Source organism: Heloderma suspectum, chromosome 2 (genome assembly GCF_057233095.1).
Source record: "Heloderma suspectum isolate Gila_16-S chromosome 2, 16-S_ref, whole genome shotgun sequence".
NCBI classification, from domain to species: domain Eukaryota; kingdom Metazoa; phylum Chordata; class Lepidosauria; order Squamata; family Helodermatidae; genus Heloderma; species Heloderma suspectum.
The window spans coordinates 394,100,011-394,106,147 of NC_139459.1; positions in this window are offsets into that span (position 1 = coordinate 394,100,011).

Sequence of the window (6,137 nt, forward strand, 5' to 3'; positions counted from 1 at the left end):
TCCTCCGCCCCCCCCGCCCCCCGCCCCCCCCCAGGACGGGACTTACCTTCCCTGAATGTCCCTCCCGGCGGCGGGTCCGGCCGGCAGTTCGTCCGGTGTTCGAGCGGGATTCCCCGCCATTGCAATGAAAGAAAAAAAAAACACGTCCCCTGATAGGCTACGTGACGATTCACGTAGCCTATCACGGCGAGATTTGCAAAGTCAGCCGTGATAGGCTACATGAATCGTCACGTAGCCTATCACGGGTGACTTTAAAAAAAAAAAAAAAAGTGTGTACGGATAATGGCAGCCCCCATAGGGAGCCGCCATTCGCGTACGTGCTTTTTTTTTTTTTTTTAAAGTCACCCGTGATAGGCTACGTGACGATTCACGTAGCCTATCACGGCTGACTTTCCAGATCTAGCCGTGATAGGCTACGTGAATCGTCACGTAGCCTATCAGGGGACGTGTTTTTTGTTTTTTTTTTACTTTCGAGTTCGCGGCCGGGCGAGGCGGGAAGCCTCCTCCCCGGCCTGAATTTCGGCCGGGCGAGGCGGGAAGCCTCCCCCCCCGGCCTGAATTTCGGCCGGGCGAGGCGGGAAGCCTCCCCCCCTGGCCTGAACTTCGCGGGGGGAGCAGCGAAGCGCTCCCCCCCACCGCGAAAAAGCTTCGGCGAAAGGTAAGGGACTTTCGTCCACCCCTACTGATATGACCTCCTTGCAGTCCAGGGGACTCGTAAGAGTCTTCTCCAGCACCACAGTTCGAAGGCATCAATTCTTCTGCGCTCAGCCTTCCTTATAGTCCAGCTCGCACAGCCATACATTACTACTGGGAAAACCATAGCTTTGATTAGACGGACCTTTGTCGTCAAGGGGATGTCTCTGCTTCTTACTATGCTGTCTAGGTTTGCCATAGCTTTCCTCCCAAGGAGCAAGCGTCTTTTAATTTCATGGCTACAGTCACCATCTGCGGTGATTAGGGATGTACGAAACTCCCCTTACCTGGCTCCGCCAGGTTCCGCTGGGAGGGGGAGGCGCTCCGTCCCTCCCCCCGGAATCCTGGCCGGCCGGCTCCACTCCACAGGGATTCCGCGGAGCCACCGGCCGGCTCCGCCAGCAGCCGGACATCCGGCCGCTGGCTAGCAGGGATGCAAATGCCTCTTGCGTCCCTGTAGTCAGCCGTGATAGGCTACGTAAAGACTTACGTAGCCTATCACATCTGGCTTTAAAAAAACAAACAAACGCTAGGGTTGGCAGAGAATTTGTCCCCGAAACTTCAGGGGGCCGAGCGCCAACGTGTTCGGCCCCCTGAAGAAGTTTCGGGGAGAAATTCTCCGCACCCCCCCCCGCACCCCGCACCCCCCCGGGACGGGACTTACCTTTCCCGAATGTCCCTCCCGGCGGCGGGTCCCGGCGGCGGTTCGTCGGGTCTTCGTCAGGGGCGGGGGCGGCAGCCGACCTTTCGACCGGCTGCCGCCGCCACCATTCCAATAAAACTAAAAAAAAAAAAACGCCCCCATGATAGGCTACGTGACGATTAACGTAGCCTATGACAGCTAGATTTGCAAAGTCAGCCATGATAGGCTACGTAAATCGTCACATAGCCTATCACGGGTGACTTTAAAAAAAAAAAAAAGTGCGTACGGCTAATGGTGGCCCGCTCAGGGAGCCGCCATTCCTGTTCCTTATTTGGTTGCTGTAGTCTACGTAAAGATTACGTAGACTATGGCGAAAATAAGGGCAACGCTATTTGCGTTGCCCTTATTTTCGCCGTAGTCTACGTAAAGATTTACATAGACTACAGCGACCAAATAAGGAATGCGAATGGCAGCTCACTGTGGGGGCCGCCATTTGCGTACGCGCTTTTTTTTTTTTAAAGTCACCCGTGATAGGCTACGTGACGATTTACGTAGCCTATCACGGCTGACTTTGCAGATCTAGCCGTGACAGGCTACGTTAATCGTCACGTAGCCTATCACGGGGGCGTTTTTGTTTTGTTTTTTACTTTTTATTTCGCGGCCGGGCGAGGCGAGGCACCTCCTCCCCGGCCTGAATTTCGGCCGGGCGAGGCGGGAAGCCTCCCCCCCCGGCCTGAACTTCAGGGGGGAGGAGCGAAGCTCCTCCCCCCCACCGCGAAAAGCTGCGAGACCAGGTAAGTGACTTTCGTGCACCCCTAACAAACGCGCGTACGCAAATGGTGGCGGCTACGGCCGCCGCCATTTGCATTCCTTATTTTTGGCCGTGTTTGTCTACATAAATATTTATGTAGACTAAGATGGCGAAAATAAGGGGGAACGCAAATAGCGTCTGCTACGCTATTTGCGTTCCCCTTATTTTCGCCGTCTTAGTCTACGTAAATGTTTACGTAGACTAAGACCTGCCAAAATAAGGAATGCTTTTTGGAATGGGCGTTTTTTGTTTGTTTTTTTAAATCAGCCGTGATAGGCTACGTAAACATTTATGGAGCCTATCATGGCTGACTGCAGGGACGCAAACGGCGGCAGCTATGTCCCTGCTAGCCAGCAGCCAGTTGTCCAGCTGCTGGCAGAGCAGAGCCAGAATCGCTGCGGAGCACAGCCGGCCAGCCAGGATTCCGGTGGGGGGGGGACGGAACGCATCCCCCCGCACCATCAGCATAATCCCCGAAAGGTAAGTGATTTTCGTACATCCCTACTGCTACACATCAAAAGTCTTCGGAGTGGTGAACAACAAAGATAAAAGAATAAAACACCATATTAAAACAATTAAAACATTTTAAAAGAAACGTTGTTTCAAGAAGTGTTGAAGACTTGCCACCATTTCTGCCACTTGAATCACATGTGATTCACCACTGAATGTGATTCACCACCACTGAGAAGGCCCACTCACATACTGCTTCCTGAGGATGCCTCCACCAGCGATGTACTCCGAGCTGGCTGCGTGTTGAGGTCATTAGGGATAGGTGACATCATGGCCATCCAGCAGCCACCCTGGAGCTTATCAGGGAAAAACCGGATTTCATGAGACTGTTTAAAGTCCGATTCTTTTCCTCAAGTCGGGTTCTCCCAGGATAGTTGCTGTGTGCCTCAAGCCTCGCATTGACCTTGGGTATGCTAGCTCTCCCAGAGGTGCGCCTTTCACTGTGACCCCAATCAAGGTGTGTTTCCTGTGTGTTCCCCAAACCCATCCGTGTCTCCTCAGAAGTAACTCCCATTTTGCTGAATGAGTCTTGCTCCCTGAATGCCCACATCAGAATTTACAGACATCCATCTCAACTGAAATGGCACAGTTTAAAGCCCAATTCCTTAAGTGTGGTAAAGCGCCATCTCAAGGCTCCGATTCTCCTTTGTTTGGTGAACTACTTCACAGCTCCATAAAAGAGACCCTGCGCAATATCAGTTTGGTTAGAAAGGGGGCTGGTTTCCCATCCTTGTGTTCTCCCCCCGCTACCTTTCCCAGCACAAGCATATTTGTGTCTACTCAGAAGTAACACCCGTTGTGTTCAATGAGGCTTGGGGCTCATTGGGAGGCTTGTCTTACAAATGCGCACAACGGGAAGTAACTACTTCGCACCTTCCGAATGGAGCCTGGAGCAGGGTGGTGGTGGAGGGAAGCCCCTCTTAGTGGTTGAGCAGCCCCTGCCACTCAGATGACATTCACTCCAACCCCCACCCCACCCTACCCAGAAGTAAGTTATGTGAAGCCACTTGATATGGTGTGATATTCACCCTCATGGAGCCCCGCCCGACCCAAAAGCAGCTCTTACAAAAATGCGGGTGAGCCACTCTGCCCTTCTCCTTCCGTTGTTGTGGAGACAGGGCCCTAGTGACGTTGCACTGGCTGCGGAATGACCAGTAAGGCTTCCTCAAAAGATTTCAGGGGTCAACAGGGTATACAAAGCCATTTAGGGCTTTGTATGTCAGCAACCTTGAACATGACTCGGTAACTAACAGGCACTGAGTGCAAATCTTTTAACACAGGTGTAATATGTTTACACAGTAGACAACTGTCAGGGTTCCCCTTATGGCCAGGACCCCCTGAGCAAGTCCTTTAGGATCTCTTGCCTCCTTAAGAGTCCCACCTTCCTTCTTTTAAACTTCCCCTTCCCAATACTGTGGGGTTTAGGCTGTAGATGTGGGGCGACTGACATTCTAGACACAGGGTTTAACCACAACACTTTACTAAAAGAATCATAGAATAGTAGGGTTGGAAGGGGCCTACAAGGCCATCGAGTCCAACCCCAATATATTTAAAGCAAACAAATTACCACCAAACGTATTTACACAATAGAGCTGAGTGATACAAAAGGCATTCAGAGAAAATAAAAGTTGCAAAACACAAGTTCCTTTACCCTACCTGTACTTAGACATTTCCAAGCTGCTTCTTCCTGCTCCCTCTTCAGGCTCTGGTCTCCTCAACTCTGCTTTTACAGTTCTGGCCTTCCTGACTCTCTCTTTCTATACCCTCCTGCTCCAGAACTGAAACTACTGCTTCAAACCTGAATAAATGAAACTTAACTGGGGAAATGAAACTGAAACATAACAGGGGAAATGAAACTACTTCTCTCAGGGATACCCCCTCCAACCAAAAAATACTCCAGGTGAATAGGCCTGGCCCTTTTCTTTTCCTTGCCTCTGTAGGCCTCAGACCTTCACAACCACATTACAGTAGACTAACTGTGAAGTTATAAGTGCATTAATAACAGTGGCTAGGCTATCTCTGTCCAGCAACAGGCATAGCTGGTGCACCAACCGAAGCTGGAAATGGGTGCTTTGAGCTCCCAATTCCCAACTCAAAGAGCTGGTCCAGGATGATACTGTGGTCAATGGTATCAAAAGCCACTGAGACAGCAAGAAGAATAAACAGAGTTGCACTCCCCATGTCCTTCTCCCACAGAAGGTCTTTCATCAGGGTGACCAAGACTAATTCCATTCCAAGACTGGGCCTGAACCCAGGCAGGAATGGATCAGGATCATCAGTTTCATCAAAGATCGCCTGCAGCTAGGGATGTACGAAAATCACTTACCTTTCGCAGATTATGCTGATGGGGGGGGGAGGCACTCCGTCCCCCCCCCCCCGGAATCCTGGCCGGCCGGCTGTGCTCCGCAGCAATTCTGTGGAGCCGCCGGCCGGCTCCGCCAGCAGCCAGACATCCAGCCGCTGGCTAGCAGGGATGCAAATGGCCGCGGCTGTAGCCGCCGCCGCTGTTTGTGTCCCTGCAGTCAGCCGTGATAGGCTACGTAAATGTTTACGTAGCCTATCACGGCTGACTTAAAAAAAAAAACAAAACACGCGTACGCAAATGGTGGCGGCCATGGCCACCGCCATTTGCGTACGCACATTTTTTATTATTTTTTTTAAAGTCAGCCGTGATAGGCTACGTAAAGATTTACATAGCCTATCATGGTGTTTTTTTAAAACCTAGCCATGATAGGCTACATAAATCTTTACGTAGCCTATCACTTTTCTTTCTTTTTACTGGAAATGGCGGTGGCGGCAGCCAGTCAGAAGACCAGCCGCCGCAACCGCCACCGCCGCCGCCAGGAAGATCCGCCCAAGGTAAGTCCCGTCCCAGGGGCGGGGCGGGGGGCGGGCTGTTCCGCCACCGATTTTGGGGGGCCGAATGCGCTGGCATTCGGCCTCCCCGAGATCCATGATGGAACTTTCGTACATCCCTACCTGCAGCTGGATGCCACCAGTCTTCCAGCACCTTGCTCAAAAATGGGGTAACAGGCAATAATATAGTTTTCTGGATGAAGGGATGTTCTTTTTAGGAGTGGTCACACCACCACTTTCAACGCAGCCAGGACCACACCATCCTGCAGTGATATGTTCACTCACCTGATCAAACCGGTCATCCATCATGGCTGCCTCAAACAAGCCATGGTATGCGAGGGTTGAGAAAGCAGTGGTGAGTCACACAGATGCAAGCTCCCTGTCCACCTCTTCAGGCTTTAAGAAGTGAAACTGATCCCACAACACAGAACAAGACTGGACACTTCAACAGACACTGTTTTGATTGCATGGTTTAGGTCAGCATGAAAGTTAGCAATTTTGTCCTCAAAATGTTCTGCAAACTCATCACAGCAGATCTCAGAGGGTTCCAGCCCTGGATTCATTGCGAAAGATGATAGCAAGCCCTGAACCACTCAAAAGGGCTCAGCTGAATGGTTATTCTGC